The sequence below is a fragment of the Equus przewalskii genome, chromosome 19, assembly GCF_037783145.1.
Source record: "Equus przewalskii isolate Varuska chromosome 19, EquPr2, whole genome shotgun sequence".
Classification (NCBI taxonomy): Eukaryota; Metazoa; Chordata; class Mammalia; order Perissodactyla; family Equidae; genus Equus; species Equus przewalskii.
In genome coordinates this window covers 53,603,889-53,624,670 of record NC_091849.1, presented here as the reverse complement: position 1 = coordinate 53,624,670, position 20,782 = coordinate 53,603,889, and the positions used below count along the sequence as shown (strand labels likewise).

Genomic DNA, 20,782 nt, shown 5'->3' with positions numbered 1-20,782 from the left:
GAGTAGATGAAGGGCTCTTAACCTTTTTGTGAGTGAAAGAGGGCTCAGAGGGCCATGATTTGATAATCTATAAGAATCCAAAAAGCCATCCCCGGAAAAATCAATATATGTGTGTACACAGAATACTGATGGAAATTCTAGAGATTAACAGACTCCCTGAGGGCCAAACTGGATCCCAGATTAAGAACCTAGGGGGGCGCTTCTGCAGACTATAGATCCCTGGGCCCCATCACTAGCATCCTGAATCAGAAGCTGATAAAGTACCCCTACTCCATTGAATATAGGAGATTGTTAGCAACTTGGCTGGAGCACTTTCAGGAAGGAGTACAAACCCCAGTATGTAACGAGTTGGGATAGCAGAGCCTGGAGTAAGCCCAATAAGCTATTTAAGAGGAAGAGGTTAAAGACACAAGAGGAGATGGAACCATCAATAGGAGTGGCTCCTAAGGAGACAGAAAGAGGTGGGACACAGAGCAAAAGTTGGGGGACCCCTTTTCTATTCTAACAGATACAAAGCAGAAATAGTTGGGTATAGATTTGAATTTTCCAGGCTTCAATTTCCTCTGCAAAGTAGGAGAAAAGGTCATTTGCTGAGAGGTTGGAATGTATTGTCTTCGTTAATAAGAGTATTCTTAGGAAATTGCTATCCATATCTTGATATTGGAAATTATTATTATATTTTCATTGGTATGACCCATGAAGAAACATATTTGCATAACAATGGACTATAACATGAACACATGAATGAATGAATGAATGAATGAAGAAATTTGAGAAATGATGATTATCCCAAGAGGTTTGTATCCGACCTGAATTCAATAGGATTTAGTTATTGAAGAAGGCATTTCTTTGTGAAGCTTCTCCCCTGGGGAGAAGTTACTTCTCACATTCACGCAGTGGATAGTTGCTGAGCACTGTCGATGTTCCAGGTAGTGTTCCAGATGCAGAGGATAAAGCTGGAAATGGACCAATTTTCTGTCTTCATAGAGCTTACCTTGAGAGGGATGCAAAACAAAAGAACAACAAACAAATAATACAATTTCAAATAGTGGTAAGTGATCTGTTGAAAATAAAGCCGGCTCAGGGCATGGGAATGGTTGTGGGGGCTCCATTCGGGTGGGGTGTGCAGGCAGGACTCTCTGAAGTGATGTTTGAGACCTGAATGAAGAGAAGCAGGCAACCATGATAAAGTCTGGGACTGGGCTTTGGAGGCAGAAGAAAGAGCAAGTGAGAGGAGAACACACTGGTGTGTGTAAGGAAGGGCAGGCTGGCCATCTTGGGGGAAGTGGAAGAGTGACAGGTGAGAGTCAGCAGGGGTGCCACAGCACATCGGGGTTCTAAGCACGTGAATGGTATAGAACTTTCTGGCTGTTCTGTGAGTAATGGACTAAAAGAGGCACAGCACAGAGCATCCCTTTATTGTCCTCAGGCAGTCACCTTATTCCAGGACTTCCCTACAACTCCTAAATCCTCAAAGGTAACTGCCTACCTGATTTCTGGCGAGTGAACTCCCCTCAGCTTTTGCAGCAGCTATGACCTTGTCAAAGGCAGGTGCATCAGCCAGGGGTTGGGCAGACCAGGGGGACTGACCTGGCGCCCCTGGGAGGGAGGAAGGCCTCCTTTGATCTGTGGGGCAAGGCTCCCCAGTGCTGTCCTCCCTTGGGGCTTGCCTCTATCTTTCCTGCGTCCAGGGAGCCCCTCATTTCGCCTCTCCCGGGCGTGCATGTCCTGGTCCTTGCCGGATTTGAAATGAGCGTGTTTCTACTAGGGTTCCACTAACAGTTCGCGCTTCAAGATCCAGATCCAAAACCCACCCTCTGGCCTTCGCCCCGGAAAGGGGGCGGGTGGGGAGCGCGAACCTTATCTGCGGGCTCCGCCTCCAGGGGGCTGGGAGCGAGGCTCGGAGCCGCCGCTCTGCCCGGCCGCTGCAGGGAGACGGGCTTCGCTGCAGCCCCGACTCCGGCCAGGTTGGGGCTGGACACTGCTCGGGACGCCGCCGGCCCCCTGGAGGAACACACAGCTGGCTGCGACAGCAAGCCCGACTCTGGACGCCGTGCCAGGTAAGGTGACACCGCCTTTTCCCCTCTCCCTGCCAGAAGGACAAATAGGGGCTGCAGGGCTGGCCCTCCAGGGACTGCAATTTGGCAGTTTGGGTGTCCCGAGGGTGCAGTTTTCTCCTCGCGCGGACGCGCTCGGTGAGCCGTGAGGTGAACTCCGCGCCCAGGCTGGAGGCTGGGATGTCAGGATTTGTCTTGCAAAGTCACTGGGTGTGAATGCATCTTGGGAGGTTCGCTGGGGGCTGATTTCTGCTCAGTGTGTCATCTCTGAGAATGAATAATGTGCGATGATTTACTCCTGTAAGCTCATCCTCCCTTGCCTCTGACTTCTTGGAAGAGGCTGCGGCGTCCACACGTGGCGCGCCCGGGAGCGCACGGGGCGGTGGGCCGTGTGGACTGGATCAGAGATTCTTTCAGGTTGCTGCACGATAGCTCCCTCGGGGAGCTTTGCAAATATTCGGTGCTTGAGCGGCACCCCAGGCCAATTAAATCAGAATCTCTAGGAGGGGGACTTTGGGCATCCACATCTAAGAAAAAAAAAAAAACTGTTCTCAGGAGATTCCCCTGTGGAGAAGTTGGGGAACCAGCGAGTTAGAGCGGTGTTTCTCAATGTGTGGTCTCTGGCCAGCAGCATCAGCGTCACCTGGGAACTTTTAGTAATGCAAACTCTAGGGCCTGGGCTGAAACTCGGGGTTAGGGCCCAGCCATGTGTGTTTTAATGAGCTCTCCAGGCGATGCTAGTGCTTGCTCACTTTAGGGAACTTGTGGGGTGGACCTCAGCGAGGTAAGGGCAGACATCTGCAAGTTCCCCTCCCACTTTTCCGAAAATCTTAGGTATTCATCAATAGAGGTTTACCCATATTAAAACAAAGTATATATTGTAGACTTTGGAGGATCCTATAAAGGATAGAGACTTAGCCATCACCTTGAGCAATTTTTACATGGTAGAATTTGCATACTTGCTTTAGGAGAGAGTAGGAATTTTCTTTCTTTTTTTTTTTTTAGAGTTGAAATGAAGCCAAAGAAGAAATATATATAAGCGTCTTCTAGCTGTAATAACATGAATCTTTGGCCTGAGTGAGATGATCCCAGATCATCCGTGTCAGCAGTGCACGTTACAGGACTCGTGTGCAGGCTTTTTTTTTTTTTTAAACAATTGGAGGTTTAAGGGATTCGTGCCAATTCTCCAGAATGGAAAGGAATTCAGTATTGCAGTTCTCTGGATGACCTGAAGTGGTTCCTTTTTCTCTTTTAATAGAGATCTGAGATTTCAAAACTTTGGCTAAAAAAATTCCAGCTGTTTCTAAGTCATTAGTACAGAAAAGAATGACTTTGCAAATGGGCTTAAATGGATTAGAAAATCTGACTTTGGATAAAAATCTAGAATAGGCATGACTCCAGTCCCAGCACATGTGTGCTGTGGTGGACACAGTGCTAACTGTACCAAGACTTTCTGTACAGAAAATGGTTATTTTCCAAGTGGCTATTTTCTGTGCCAATTTGGGACTGAGGTATATGGACTTGTTAAGGGACAGGGGCTAAGCTTGTGTTTGGAGAACTGGGGGAAATGTAGGTAATGGTTAGGAATAGAGCTTTGGTCTGAGGCTCAAGCCTCAGGTTGAAGACCTGCTCTTCTGCTTCTCGGTGCTCTTGGATGGTTGCATAATTTCTCCGAGCCTCACTTTCTTCATCTGTAAAATGGGGGCTGTCGTAATACAATGCGTACTTCGTAATTCTTATATTGTTGTCAGAGTTAAATGAAATAATGCTTCTAAAGTGTCCAGCATAGTAAATAAATATTTGTTAGCTCATATATACACCCCACACACAGACTAAAAACAAAACAAAAAACCCCCAAACAGCTTGAAATGAAAAATATGTTTGATAACATGGTCAAATTTTGTATTTACATGCCAACCTCACCCTTAGAATTTACAGTTTTTGCTTTTTACCAGAATGTGAACATACAGACATCCTCAAATTATCTTCATAATTTTATTGCATATTTTATAAGGAACTTTCTAGAATTTTTTTTTTAGATTAGCTTCAAATCAACAGCCTAGTCTTTATTACTCACTATGGTGAAGGTTTCACCATCTGGTGGCGCTTATAGTCTATTAACTTTCACATTTAAATAGTCTTAAAATCTGGCTTTCTAGAATATCATTCCTTTCAAACGAAAATTCAAATGGTAAGAGAATGTTTAGAAGTGGCATACTGTGATCTCCAAGAGAACCAGTTGAGAAGTACTATCTGGTGTTTCTTAGGTTCTTGAGAGAGAGAATAAAAGAAACTGTATCCAGTTATATCAATGTTTGTTCAAGACAATATAAAAGAAAGCAAAATGAGGACACAGAGCAAGGACAGGCCTAAACTGGCAAAAAGGGCAGTTGGGGTAATTTAAGAATCCTTTTCCTCCTTCACTGCAATAATTTCAAAATGCTTTAAACCACATACAGAAAAAGCAATTCCTTTTACATTATTTGATTGGAAGTGATCTTGGATGATTCTCTTAGGACCAGATAGTTCTAGGGAAAAAATGTTTATGGTATTAATTCCAAAAAGGATGCCAAGTGATTCTGTACTTTAAAATTCGTCTTGATTCTCCTTTAATCAATGATAAACTGAACACTAGATTTCCAGCTTAGAGTGCCTTTTTATGACTTGTCTTACATCTTTAAATGCAAGAGGTTACACCCTGCCTATTAGCGATCTTATTTGATTTCTAGAAAACTAAACATAGTGCACGTTCCAGCATATAAGCATTTTAGAACCTCCTCCTTTCAGGAAATCAGGTCTTCATTGGGATACTTTTGAAATTGCAATTTAATGTTATTAAATTGAAAATGATTAGAATTTAATGTTATTAAATTAAATGTAATTATAATTTAACGTAAGTAGAGTTTTCTATTTGGCTCTCTATGTATGAAATGCTGAGTAGCTGAGGGGTTGAAAAGGAATAATCAGAGGCACATCTCTTGATGGGAAAAAATGAAGGCATGCGGAAACCAATTCTAACTCCAGTAATCAAATTATGTGTTCTGGATAATTTAACTGAAGAGCTAAGAGAGTCTGCGATGTTGCAATTCACAGTGACCAGATGTAGCAACACTGCTTGCAGTGAGCGGCCAATTAGAAATGAGCAATACTGCAATGCCCCACAGTGATTTTCTGATTCTCCACTTACAGGCATAGGCCTGGAGCACAGATAATTGTAAAGAAGCTTGCTTAATTGCACTTGTTTACATAACCTGTCTTCATTTAGGAAGGTTTTGATGAGAGTTACCTGGCATTCATTTAGGTTCATTTTCAGGGTCCTATTTGTTCCAAAGTGGATGGTTTTAAAATTAAGGCCAATCTTGAAAGTCTTGAGTAAAACACACTACAGGAAATGGATACATGTTTTTATTTGCATTTATTATCTTTGGGTTATATTTCTCAGCATGCAATAGTAATTCTTCAGCTTGGTTCATTATCATTCTCGTGAGGCACAAAGTTGAAATGTTTATATCTGGCAGGTGGGCCAGTCTCCCTCAAAGAAATTTAGCCTGGGAGGCTGTTTCTCACCTTTCTCCATCTCCTGTTAAGGACACACAGTCTTCAGCCAGACTGCCGAGCCTTGAATCCGGACTCTGTCAGCTACTAGTTGTTTGAACTTGGACAACTTACATGACCTTTGTTTGCTTCTGTCTCGTTAGTAAAACTGGGGTAGTGATACCTGCCTCAGCCAGTGTGAGGAGTAAATGAGTTAACAAATGTGAAGTTTGCTGTTTGGCTCATAGTAAATGCTTCATAGCAATTTTTTTTACCATGGCCATTAATGAATGCTTTAAACTGAAGCTCTCTTTTCTGTTTTCACCTCTGCAAATTGGATCCTAAAAGAAGAAGTAGTAATTTAGCTTTTGTTCATTTGATGGTTTTTCTGTTTTAACTGGTGGGAGAATTTGTTTCAGAATAAGTGAAGCAGTTCAAGTTTTTCAGAAAATAATTCAGCATTTTGAATAACATCTCACAGTTCCCAGCTGTGATGTTGGCAAGAGACCCCACTTTGAGAGTCCCTGGTCTAACCCCCTGGCTCCCAAACTTGACTGCGCATCGGGATCACCTGAGAACAGTTAATGTTGATGCTCAGGCTGATGAAAAAATTAAGCAGTTTGGTTAATTCATTGTGAGAAAGAGTAATCATGTCCTTTATAAAGAGGGACTCTGTAACATTACACATTAACCATAGACATGGGATTCCCAGGTACTCATAGAATTTTTAGAACCATAAGGGATATTAGAATTTGATATAAATGAGGAAGACTTGGAGACATCGTTCTTGGCTAAGGGCTGGTGAATAGTGAGTGGTGGTACCAGTTAACAACTCAGATTTCCTATGTTCTAGTCAGTACATTTTTTGTTTAACTATTTGCCTTCTGAAAAGTCAGATGATGTGACAGAGGCACATAATCCAAGACAGAGTGCTGTTGGAGTATTGTAGATCTGCCTGTCCCATTTGACTGAGTTTGATGGCAGGGTTATTTATTCCAAAGATTTCCTTAATGAAAAACCATTGAAAACAATGTGTCCACGATGCCAAGAAAATAAATCTATAGCTATCAATTGTGAAAGGTAATTTTTTCCACTAGTTTTCTCATTTCTAAGGATTCAGTTTAGTTTTTTCTCTTTGTTGTTTCTTTGGCATTGTGGTTTTTACTAGTGAAAAACTCAGAGGTAGCTTTGAAAATTTCAGGAAACATTGACAGTTTTCTCCAGTACAAGTTTGGTGACCTTCTGGGAACCCTGCCAGTTGCTGGTGTGTTTGATTCAGTGTTTAATTTTTGTTTTGACTTGTCCTGTTTTGATCTAGGTCAATTTAGACATGATTGCAGTGTTGTGTTACCTGCTAACTGTTTGTTTTTACAGTTATTGGTGTCAAGAAGAAAAGAGTAAGGACCAAGAAAATTTTGTTTTTAAGTTCAAAGTAAAAAGAAGTTCTAGTGAAGTTTGAGCTTTATAGAAAGTTTGTTCTTCTAAAAATATTCTTTGGAAATTTAGTCTTTTAATTTTTTATTATGTAATGGGTAAATAAAAGCAAACATTTAGAACATGTCTATTATATTTTTATGGTAGCTTTCAAATTCATAGATGAGTCAATGATTGAAACAACTTATTGAAATATATATTTTTAAAAAGCCTAAACCTTGTGTATACATATTTTACTACTTTATTAGGAAGAGAGAGTTTGATTCCATCTCATGGGGAGTGTCTAGGCACGTGTTTTCCACTAGTGCCCAGAATTAGAATATTAACGATAAGGCAGGAAGGAACTTTCTTTGTAAGTATTCAGCCATTCTTCAGATAGCGATGAAGTGCCTACAAGTGCCCGGCCATCCTAGGGGGATTCAGAGAGGTTGCTAAGTTCAGTTTAGTAAGTCTATTAATAGCCAATTGGCAGTTTTAATTTTCTAAATGGAAAACTCCCTTCAATTTATTATCTAAAAATAACATTTTGTAAATATCTTTAAGTGAAAAAGTGTATAAGGCAAAAATAGTTCTGATTTAAATTTAGAAAAATCAACAAACATCGCGTGATGTGTCAGTTGCTTCTCAAACCATTTTTGATTCTCACTTGGCATAATGCCATGTATCAATCTTTAGAAAGAGTTGAATATGATTTGAAGTTCTGTCATCTCAAGAGGTGGAGAGGTTGACCCAGAGAGAGGCCCTGTGGAGAAGATGAACACCCAGGCTCTGGAGAAGCCAGGCAGCTCCCTGTAGAGTCTCACCACTTCCCTTCGGCAGTCTGCCTTTTCCTCATTTCACAGTTCATTACTCTTCTTTCCCTGTTCAAATTGCTTGTTAGCTGGCACCTCTGGACTAGGGTTTGAAATGAGAGAGAGTGAAATAGAAACCGTGGGGAGCAGGGATGACAAGGTAACTGTCTTAACTGGAATGGTTTAGCAGAGTTCCTACTTGGGTCCCTGTGGAATGAGGAGGGAGCAGGGATGAAAAGAGAAGATGGGATCAGAGCTCTTGATGAGAAGTGGAAGCACATGGAACCCAATTCAAACTCCTCTATATTTAGTGGTGGCAAGCATGTGAGGGTGTAGTGTGAGCAAGTAGGTACCTACCATCTAAGATATGTGTCATTTCCATACTACTATTTGAATAATAGTAATAACAATAATATTGATATATCAAGTACTATATAAATAGACACTCTCATTATTTCCAAGAAGGCTCTGGACTAATAATTGGGAAACCTGGTTTCTCACTCTAGGTGGCCAGCAACTTACTGAAAAGTTAGTAGCTTATCAAAGTCTGCAGTAAGAGAGAGCTAGTCAGGTGTGATTGTAAAGTCTTCTTTCATTTTGCTGTTTGTATATTTTATCTTCCTTGGTTAAAATCACCGTTTGAGGCCATGATGGAACTTGTAAAGAATTGCAGCTTAGAGCATTTGTATATAGAGTTTAAGTCAATGTCGAGTAGCATCCTTTAAGAAATTTGTCTACTGAGAAATGTAGAATTCATTCCTAAAATTCCTATTAACATGCTTCTTGAATATTCATTGAAGATAAATGTTACTGCAAATGAGGAACAATGAAATAACAGATCTTTTTATTTCAACAAAATTTTAAATTCCTTTTCAGGATGCCTAAACAAATTTTTGTTTGGCCTCTATGTAGGAATTATATAAAAAATGTTCATCAATCTTTTCAACACTTGAAAATTTTTTTTCTGATTCTGAATTATGAGTCTTGAGAGGGAAATTATGTTTATATGAGTAATCAGATAATATTTTTGAGCTTTAAATTGCATGTTTCCCAAAGTATTAACAGTTGTGTTTGGGTGGTAGGATGATACATATTTTCTTTCCTGCTTTTCTTTGTTTTCTCTGTTTTTTTTAATACATATGGATTACTTTTATAATGCAAAAATGGATGCATAACTACGTACTTTGTAATTGGAAACATTTGAAAGCGTATTTGGAATTTCCATACAAATAAGAGATAATGATGTTGTAGTGTGATTAATTTATGTTCCTGTAATTCATAAAGTACATATTGTGCCAGATGTACTTTTAAATACCAGACACATTAATTACAGAGAATAAAATCTAGCTAAAATGCCACGAGAACTTTTTTAAAAGCAGAATCAGTTTATTACTCCTTGTGAATGCCAAAAGAATATTGTGTACTCTAATACATTGATAATAATACATTGATAATAAGATAATAGCTAAGATCATGGGTGTTGTGTGTCATGGCCTGAACGTAGCATCTGTGTGACCTTGTACATGGTATTTAACCTTTTAAAGCTTAATTTGCCCATCTGTCAAGTGAGGATCATGGGATCTCCTTAATAGTGTGGTCAGGAAGGTTAAATGGAATAGTGCAAATAAACACTTTAGCATAATGCTTGGCTGATAAAAAAGTACTCAAATGAGCTCAAATTAGTTATTACTTAAGTATAGTATTCTCCCTACTTCTAAGCTTTTCTTCACTTGTGATTTGGATGTCTATCTATTTGAAAGTGTGTTACTTCTTTAGATGAGAATATCTTCTGTCCAAGCTAGGTCATGGAGAAGAAGCAAATCTAGATTTTCACCATTATCCACAGTGTGCGGGAGGAGAGGAAAGCGTGGCTCCAGGGGAGGGGTGTTAATGGATGTAGCAATGCGCTAGCGGCAATAACAGGCTTTCGAGAGCAATTCCTTGTGACTATAAGTGTTGATGCTGGAGTCCACAAGGCTGTCATCCTTTGCCACATGGCACAGTCCCAGAAGGTCACTGTGGTGGTTGAATGGGATTGAGGGTGTCCTCAGGTCTTGCTTGCAGCTGTAGGTGGTGTGTCACGAGCTCCTGGATTTAGCAATTGTAGAGATGTCTTTGGTTAGGGCCATAGATAACCCATATCATGGCTTCATGAAAATTAGAAGATAGCCTTTTCTCTGGGCACATGCAGCCTGGGTTTCAGGACCCATTTCCCTCCTCAGCCAGGTGTCTTTGTGCTGCTGGAGCCTGTACTTTGGTGTATCTCTATAGGATATTAATTTATCCATTCAGCAAATATTTTTTCAACACTTTCTATAGATCTAACTAAATCCTAGGGATACAGCAATAAATAAGACATGATTCCTGTCCTCAAGGACATATAACCTCTTAGCAAATTTCCCCATGGATGCTCTGGATGTCAGAGTTAGTTGTCATACCACAAAACTCCTAGTTGTGTTTCATTGCTGCTCTCAGCGGAGTGCTTTGGAGAGATTGTTGTGGTTGTGTTCATGTGTTAATTGCCCCTGCACTGACTAGTCTAAAGGTTTATTATTACAGTCGGTGGTTGGATCTCTATTCTCTCAAAACTAATGAATTCTGCATATATAACATACATCAGTAAGTTTCTACAAAGTATTTAGTTGAAACATGTAGTCTATTAAGTCAAAAACTAAACTAAACAAAAAACCATGATGTAGTGAATTGAATTGACTGAGGCTTGACAGAAGGGAGTTTTGGAGGCACTGGGAAAATCAGAATCAATTATTTTTAAACTGCATATGTCAGAATCCTAGAAAAAAGTGTGAATATTTTTGATCTCTGATTCATTCTAAATTAGTTAATTAAATGAATGTCTGGCCAGTTACTGATATAGGATAGTTAGAGCTATTTGTGCCTCTGTGTTTCCTTAACTGTGCCTCTAAATATTTTTAATTTTTAGTTGGATAGTGTAATTTCACATTGGATACTTTTTGGCCAGACCTATTACATTATTGAATGCTAAGCTTGAGTAATGCAGTGAGTTTGTGCATTTTAATTGTTTCTACATCATCTCCGATACGACTGCCAAGTTGAATTCCAAATCTCACTTCTAGTAAGCTGCCACGTTTTTGAGATTTGGACCTAAAGCAGCCTAAGTAAGACTAGAGAAGTAACTATCATTTCACATTTTCAAACAGGATTTGAATGCTAATGACTTAAATTTAAAAGTGAATATGTGCATGCTCTCTACTTTATCCCCTCTTCCAGTTTATCCCCAGAGGTGAGTATTGATCATAAAATTAGCTGCAGAAGAAAATTGTTCCTTCTCCTTTCTTTGATTGTTTTAGTACTGCCAATCCGTAGGCAAGGCCAGTCTATCTTACGGAAGACAGTGTCCTCAAGGAATCCGCTTATGCGGACACAGCTACAATCTTTCCAAGCTGTGATGGAGAGGAGATGCGGCCCTGCTTCTCTGGAGGGCAAGACTTTGCTACTGTCTGCTACTCGAGACTCGAGAGAATTTCAAATTTTGACTTTTTTTCCTTCAAAATCTTTCTTCTCCTAATCACAACAGATACCAATGAAATACAAGAGATCATAAGAGAATACTATGAAAAACTATATGCCAACAAATTGAACCACCTGGAAGAAATGGACAAATTCCTAGACTCCTACAATCTCCCCAAACTGAATCAGGAAGAAATGGAGAATCTGAATAGGCCAATCACAAGTAAGGAAATAGAAACGGTAATCAAAAACCTCCCCAAAAATAAGAATCCAGGACCAGACGGCTTCTCTGGAGAATTCTACCAAACATTCAAAGAAGACTTAATACCTATTCTCCTCAAACTGTTCCAGAAAATTGAGAAAGATGGAGTACTCCCTAACACATTCTATGAAGCCAACATCACTCTGATCCCCAAACCTGACAAGGACAACACAAAGAAGGAGAACTACAGGCCGATATCACTGATGAACATAGATGCAAAAATCCTCAACAAAATTCTGGCAAACCAAATACAGCAATACATCAAAAAGATTATACACCATGATCAAGTGGGATTTATACCAGGGACACAGGGATGGTTCAACATCCACAAGTCAATCAACGTGATACACTACATCAACAAAATGAAAAACAAAAACCACATGATCATCTCAATAGATGCAGAGAAAGCATTCGACAAGATCCAACACCCATTTATGATAAAAACCCTCAATAAAATGGGTATAGAAGGAAAGTACCTCAACATAATAAAGGCCATATATGACAGACCCACAGCCAACATCATACTCAATGGACAAAAACTGAAAGCCATCCCTCTGAGGACAGGAACAAGACAAGGGTGCCCACTTTCACCACTCTTATTCAACATAGTACTGGAGGTGCTGGCCAGAGCAATTCGGCAGGAAAAAGAAATAAAAGGAATCCAAATAGGTAACGAAGAAGTAAAACTCTCGCTGTTTGCAGACGACATGATCTTATATATAGAAAACCCCAAAGAATCCATAGAAAAACTATTAGAAATAATAAACAACTACAGCAAAGTAGCAGGGTATAAAATTAACGTGCATAAATCAGTAGCATTTCTATACACTAACAATGAACTAACAGAAAAAGAACTCAAGAACTCAATCCCATTCACAATCGCAACGAAAAGAATAAAATACCTTGGGATAAACTTAACCAAGGAAGTGAAGGATCTATACAATGAAAACTACAAGACTTTCTTGAAAGAAATTGACGACGACATAAAGAGATGGAAAGACATTCCATGCACATGGATTGGAAGAATAAACATAGTTAAAATGTCCATACTACCTAAAGCAATCTACAGATTCAATGCTATCCCAATCAGAATCCCAAGAACATTCTTCACAGAAATTGAACAAAGAATCCTAAAATTCATATGGGGCAACAAAAGACCGCGAATTGCTAAAGCAATCCTGAGCAAGAAAAACAAAGCCGGCAGAATCACAATCCCCGATTTCAAAACATACTACAAAGCTACAGTGATCAAAACAGCATGGTACTGGTACAAAAACAGGTCCACAGATCAATGGAACAGAATTGAAAGCCCAGAGATAAAACCACACATCTATGGACAGCTAATCTTTGACAAAGGAGCAGAGGGCCTACAATGGAGAAAAGAAAGTCTCTTCAACAAATGGTGCTGGGAAAACTGGACAGCCACATGCAAAGGATTGAAAATTGACCATTCTTTTTCACCACACACCAAAATAAACTCAAAATGGATCAAAGACCTAAAGATTAGGCCTGAGACAATAAGTCTTTTGGAAGAGAATATAGGCAGTACACTCTTTGACATCAGTTTCAAAAGAATCTTTTCGGACACTATAACTCCTCAGTTGAGGGAAACAATAGAAAGAATAAACAAATGGGACTTCATCAGACTAAAGAGCTTCTTCAAGGCAAGGGAAAACAGGATTGAAACAAAAAAACAGCTCACTAATTGGGAAAAAATATTTACAAGCCACTTATCCGACAAAGGGTTAATCTCCATAATATACAAAGAACTCACACTGCTTAACAACAAAAAAACAAACAACCCGATCAAAAAATGGGCAGAGGACACGAACAGACATTTCTCAAAAGAAGATATGAATATGGCCAATAGACACATGAAAAGATGTTCATCATCGCTAATCATCAGGGAAATGCAAATCAAAACTACACTAAGATATCACCTCACACCCGTTAGATTGGCAAAAACATCCAAAACCAAGAGCGACAAATGTTGGAGAGGTTGCGGAGAAAAAGGAACCCTCATACACTGTTGGTGGGAATGCAAACTGGTACAGCCACTATGGAAAACAGTATGGAGATTTCTCAAAAAGTTAAAAATAGAAATACCCTATGACCCAGCCATCCCATTGCTGGGTATCTATCCTAAGAACCTGATATCAGAAATCTCAAGAGTCCGTTGCACCCCTATGTTCATTGCAGCATTATTTACAATAGCCAAGACGTGGAACCAGCCTACATGCCCAGAAACTGATGATTGGATAAAGAAGATGTGGTATATATACACAATGGAATACTACTCAGCCATAAAAAAAGACAAAATTGGCCCATTCACAACAACGTGGATGGACCTCGAGGGTATTATGTTAATCGAAATAAGCCAGTCAGAGAAAGACGAACTCTATATGACTCCACTCATAGGTGGAAGTTAGTATATTGATAAGGTGATCAGATCGGTGGTTACCAGGGAAAAGGGGGGGTGGGGGGAGGGCACAAAGGGGGAAGTGGTGTACCCACAACATGACTAACAAAAATGTACAACTGAAATCTCACAAGTTTGTAATCTATCATAACATTAATAAAAAAAAAAAATCTTCTCCTGGAATTTCTGCTTTCTCAGAGCCATCTATTGACACGTTCTAAGGTAAAAGGGGAAAGAAAGAAGACATATTTTATTATCTACAAAAGCTGCAAGAATGTGTTTCTATTTCTATGACCATTATTCTCATGAGGGAGCCAGGAAGTTTTAAATGGAAAAATATAGGAATTTTGACATATCAAGGGGAGAGGAGGACACAGGAACTCTCAAGGAAGCCATTACTGTGTATGTCTTCAGTTTCACATCAAGGAGATGTTGGTAATAGCAAAAACATTGAATACGTGCTATATGAAAAAAAACAAGAGAAGCAATGAGTCAGCAGGTTTGATTTCAGTGGCTACCAGGGTATCTGGTAGACTGAGCTTGGCCATGACCCCAGGTTGCTTATGATACAGTTGAGAGATGGACTATTTCATACATAGTTTTTAGGAAGCAAAATAAGACTCTGTAATTGAGCTCCAAATGGTCTAATACTGGAGGTAGGCGCGGTGGAAGATATGGTCTGTTTTTGTCATGATTTGCTTCATAGAGGAGGTGGGGCTTGAACCCACTTCTTGAAGCTTGGTTCAGTCTGGACAAATGGTTCAGTTTAGACACATACTCTAGTCAACATGAATCATAGGGTTGGAAATTATCTTCCTGGTAATTGTTGTTTACATTGCAAATGTTGTTTACACCAATGATACCTGATGCCTTAACCTCTCCCTATAGCATACCTGATGAGCACACTGCCAGATGCCAGATACCTCCAATGATGGGAAATTTCAGTTCTAGTGACATCCCCATTTATTAAAAACTTTTTCCTTAAGTTAAACTGAAAACTTCCTGCCTGGAGTTTCCAGGCATTGGTCCTAATTCTGTACTCTGGGAGTGACAGGGACAAGGTAAATTTCTTTTCCACATGGCAGTTTTGCCAGGATTTAAAGATCAGTGGAACATCATAATCTAAAACTGCCTCTTTTTTTTACAGTAGTTTGGAGTTACATCTCCAGTCTGGTCAGCCTTCCCTGGACACATGCAGTTTTCATTCTCTCCAACCATTAATTGCTTACTAGAAGGGGTGTAGCCTGTTCTTTTCTTGCTGTAGTTCAAGAGCAAACTAATTGTTGGCAGCCCGTTCATACCAATGACTGTAGTTTACCATTAGCTAAGACATTTTTGTCTACTCAGACCTCCTGCTGTTAAACCAGCTGATTCCTATTGAACATTCTACAATCCAGATTTTGGATTGCAGGATTTTCATGTGTTTCTTTTGAATTTTGTCTTGTTGCTGTTGGCCCGTTAATTATCCAGGTGAGATCTTTTGAAATCCAAAGTCTTTCATTCAAACAGCCAGAAATCTTTCTTAGCCTTTGCTTTGTCTAGAAGTTTGATTTGCAGGTCTTCGTTTTCCTCACTCAAATTATGAATAACCAGTTAACTGGATGGGGCAAATGGTGGAATTCTAAAACATCACTAGAAGCCTTCTGCCAGGTTGGCCTCAGGTGCTGTTCTTCACTGGGGAGTCATTTAATTAGTTTTATATCCAGATTATATTGGTCTGTTTTCATTTGTGAAATACCATGAGTACAGAGTTCTCCTGATGGCAGCCTGTCCTCATACGCCTTCAAAGAAGTACAGGTGAATTTGATGTGATTTATTCTTGCCACTTAACAAGCATTGTATAGTGTTCAGCGATCATTCCTTTTGTAAGTTCTGTAAGTGCTCACACACAGGAGTGAGGTTTAGAATATTTAACAAAAGGCCAGAGCATCGAGCAGCCAGAGTGGGCACACCGTCAGCACAACAATGCTGCTTTGTGCCGGCTGACTGTGCGCCGGGTTCACAACTGTTTTTACCCCTCTGCCCTTGGGTTTACCAGAGGAATATATGCTCTTGATCTTTAGAACTATTTCTTTTCTCCTTTGCCGCCTTTCTTTCGCGTACAGATAACTTCACACCAAATTTCTGTAGGTTTCTGATCTTTGTTAACCAGACCCTGAGTACTGGTTTATATTTCACAAATTAAGATATGTCATGAAAAGAGGCTTAGATCTGGGAATAGGGATGACTTATTTAAAGGGCTTGATATGACATGCCCGATGGAAATGGAGGATTTAGTGTGTGGAGAGTTAGGAAAAAAGATATTTCAACACATGGGAACTGGAGTCTTTCCACAGAAGCAGTCACTGAAGCAATGAGGATGTTGTCTTTTCTGGGTGAGGGGCAGTGGTCAATAGCAGGCCAAAAAGAAAAAGTCCAAAAAGAAGGCCAATTAAGAGAAGGGATAGTTTTCAAGAGAGAACGAAGAAAAACTGCCAAGTGGACTGTAAAAGGAGAGTGTCTCAAAAAAGAATGATTCTCATGGAGTGTATGATCTGAAGCAGAGGGAGATGAGAGGAGTATGGGAGTGTGGGTGAGGGAAGCTATTCTCTTGGGAAATAAAGAGGTCATTAGTATTCAGGTGAGTATTTCCATTGGTGATGGAGATGTAAGTACAATTTTATTGAATTTTATGGGCTTTTGAAGCTGTAAGAGGTGTATAATAATTGTTTGGGAAGTATGGTCAGTGGAGAACAAAAGGGAAAAATCTAAAAGGGGCAGATTTAAGCAGACAAAACTTAACCTTCCTGCCTTTCTAGTTATCATTACAGTTTCATTGTTAGAGAATATTCCTTCATTTAAAGAAAATAATATGTCAGTGTGAATGCACAATTCCCCCTTAAGTACTGTACCTTGCTTGAAAAACCATTGCAGCTCAATTATTCAGAGTGCTGATTAATTTGTGGAAGATCCTCTAAGAAAAAGCACAAAAATTTGTGCCCCTCTAACTTTAAAAATATTCAATCCTGGCCATCTCTGAATCTGTGAAGGAGAAGGGATTTTGAACATAAGGAAAAAGGGGGCTAAGTATAAAGATTCATTGGAGCTGCTGTGGAAAGTTTTCTGTGGACTATTGTGAATTTCAAATAAGTCCTTACAAATGGCTCCAGCCTATCATTGTACCTTACTTAATTCCCTTTATACCTGAGCTAGAGTGTTTTTCTCCCTAACATGTGCCTTGTGTTTATTTTAGAAAGTTGGTGTTCTTATTAAAAGAAACGCTGAGAGGAAAGACAAAGACTTGTAATGTGTTATTCAAGTTTTCAACTTAACAGAGATGATGCGTTGAATAGGGAAGAGCACGTGTCTAGCATAAGCAGGTGTTAACTGGTTGTGCATGTTGAGCCTCTAAGCTCTTCGAAAGTGTCTGTGTTGAGCAGGACAAGATCAGTCAGTTCCCCTGTTATCAGCATCAATTTCTCTTCCCATCTTATGGCCCAAGGGTCTGAGGTTCAGTTGGTCAGTGAATCTGTCAGTTGGGTTATCAATTTCACTGCCTCCCTCTTCTTTCTTTTTTTAGGGAGAATATCTCTGGAGGTGTTTATTATCATACTGTTTGTAGAAGTAAGATGTTGAAGCTATCCTAAATGTGCAATACCAGAGAGAGGGTTGATATTTTGCGTTGATTATGCAACAGTGTTAACAATGATGTTTAACAATAAATGTGTCTTTAGATATAATAGGTGGAGGATAAAGAAAGTAAACAAATTTATATACAGAAAATGTTCATGTCAAAATGTTAAAAGGAAAATGGATATACTTTCATAACTTATTTCTTAGGAAATTGATCTTTTATAAACATGAAATATTCCTTTCTTGGTCCTGTTTAATACTTTTTGCCATGAATTCTGTTCTACATGGTGTAGCTATTTTATTTTATTAGTATTTGCCTAGTAAATGATATTTCTGCCACTGTGTTTTCAACATTTGCTGTCACTGAGCTTTAGGTGGATTTCTTGTAAGCAGAACAGAGATGGACTTAAAAAATCCCCACAATCTGAAATGTTTCTGAATTCTAAATAGACAAATTTAATCCATTAAACTTTACTATGATTGCTAATGTGTTTAGACATTTTGCATTTTTCTTTGTTCTCTATTTTTATTGTACTTTCTTATCTTTTTTTTTGCTGAGGAAGATTTGCCCTGAGCTGACATCTGTGCCAATTTTCCTCCACTTTATGTGTGGGTTGCCACCACAGCATGGCTGACAAGTGGTGTAAGGCCACACTCTCGATCCAAATCTGTGAACCTGGGCCCCTGGAGCAGAGCATGCCAAACTTAACCGCTAGGCTACGGGACTGGCCCCTCTTCTTCTTTATTAAAATTGCTACTGTTAGTTTTTCCCTCTGTTTGGAATTGTCTGCTTCATTTTCTTCCCTACCAGTTATCTCTGGAAGTTATATTCCTATTTATGTAATAGGTTATTATTACATTTCTATATATCAATTAAAACATATTTTCCTAGTAATAGCTAGTTGCTATCTATCCCTCCCCCACAAGATAATTTATTTGTCCTGTTTACGTGATTTGTATCATCTTCACTGCCCTCTATCCCCCATTCCACATCCCTCAATCCCAATTGAGAGCCTATGTTTTATTTCTAGAATGTTATTAATGTTTTTCAGAAACAATTTTAGACTGAAATTTATTTTGAAGGAGTGGTTATGGGAGGGTGGCAAATTTTGTTGATTAAAAAAAAAATTTCTATCCCCAAACTAGTTAAGACCTTAGTTTTATCTTCTAGTAATTTTTCTGGAGAGAGTGAATAGATAGTAAACTTTGAGTTCTTTCATGTTCAAACGTTTGAAATGTTCAGAGATAAAGATTTCTTTGGTTAGGTCCAAATTATTTTCCTGCAGAACTTTGAAGATTTGGATCCATTGTCTTTTAGCTTCAGTTTTGTGTTAAAAAGCCTCTAGACAATCTGAATTTTATTTGTTTTTAGATATCCTCCCTATCTCCACTCCTCCCCACCCCGGAAACTCTTAGAATTTTTTGCTTTATTCTCTGAATTATGATTTTTCACCAAAATATGTCTATAAGAGGTCTTTTTCCCCCATTCAAGCAATTTGGTACTTGTGAGACCCTTTCAATCTGAAGATTCAAATCTTTATTTAGCTCTGAGAGCTTTTCTTTTACCTTCTATTGTTTCTTCACATGTCTCTTTGTATTTTTTCCCTTCTGAAAATTTTTTTAATATTTTGTAAAATCTGCATCCTTCTGCACTGTAATCTGGTAGAATTCTTCAACTTGGTCTTCCATCAAGCTATTTCCCTCTTCAGCTATTCTCACATATATCTCTGAATATATGAATATCCATATTCAAATGTTCTCACATATATCTCTAAATATATTAATTACAGTTAAGCTAGTAGTCTTTTTACTGTTATTAACTCAGTTTCTATGGGTGTTAGTCACCATGTTTGCTGAGTTTGTGGTCTTGCCCCATGGTCCTGGTTTTTATGGAATATTTGTTCACCTCTTTGTGTTTGCAATTTCATCCTTACTTCTATAGGGGTTCTTTTCCTATTACCATGGCGTGCTGGTAATGTTTGTGGAGTTGGGAAAATGTATTAGTGTTATGTCTTCTGGACATGGCTACCTCCTTTTCCTCTTGGGTTTTACTGGTGGGGAACCTGCCTGAGATCGGCTCTGTCCATCCACTTGAAGAGCCCAGACTCATGGTTTCCCATGGATACAAATGGAAAAGAGTTGCGCAATGTCCAAGAAGACACTGTTCTTCCTCATTTGTGCAAACCAAGCCACTTCCTTCTCAGTTTGAGAAGCATGTACCTCTGTCAGGGGACATTTTCTCCTGCTCTGAGAATCCTTTCTCTTCCAGCTCTAAGTAATATTGTTCCTCTGACCTTCCCAGGAATATAAGCCATGGAGCTATGAAGGGATCATGTTCAGTGTTAATCTGACAATATTCTAAATCACCTGTAATTGTAGAAAGGAACAAAGGTCATTTTGGTGCCTGCTTTCTCACTGCCGCTATGAAGTGAACATTTTGGACCAAGTGATACGCGGACAGCCGCAGTTGCTCCTTTGGGCTGTGGGGTAATATGGCTTTGGGGATCTTGTTTGCAATTTATTCTGAACAGCATTTGGATGATGTAGGAAAATAAGAGCATCTCCTTTTGGATTTAGTCTGACATACTATAATTCTGAGACTGCACTTGGCACTTGCTAAAGAAATGTCAGTTTTCCAGCATGAACAAAGTCCAGTGCAGCTGTTTCTGCTTTAGATCATTGAATTTGAAAGTCTGTGTGAGAGAATGTAACCAACTAACTTTGGAGTGAACAATGAGGCATGAGAGTTTCCCACCTCATGAATTTCTTGTGTTATAGATGGCAAATTTGATAATAATAATACTACCTTGAGTTGTGGTATTGTGACGCCTTTTAGGGCTCCTTTCTGCAAGAATTTTTATAAATATTTAATGACAATGTCGCTTCTTATAATTTGGCATCTTTATCATTCTAGTCTCACATAGCAGGGATTTAAAAATATCTTTTTAAACATTGCACAATGTTCTCATTTGCCAAGGTGTGAACCAAAATATTTACAAACTAGAATATTTTCTCGTTCTCTTGGGTTGATTTTTCCTAGGGAAGTTTCATTATTTACTCAACTTGAAGTACAGTATTGTCAATTTCCAGAATGCCAGGCATAGTTTTATTCAACTATAAGAATAAAACACATTCCAATGCCCAATTGTACGTTTCCTCCCCGACTCTGCACCGCTTATCTGTG

General features: G+C 39.2%; 1 protein-coding gene across 1 annotated transcript in view; it reads left to right on the top strand.

The window, feature by feature from the left end:
* Positions 1–1,645: 1,645 nt before the first annotated feature.
* COL21A1 (collagen type XXI alpha 1 chain) overlaps positions 1,646–20,782 on the top strand; it is a 174,389-nt gene continuing 155,252 nt past the window's right edge. The window contains exon 1 of the mRNA XM_070584816.1: positions 1,646–2,060. The gene's annotated coding sequence lies outside the window, so the exon portion shown is untranslated. The remainder of the gene's footprint in view (positions 2,061–20,782) is intronic.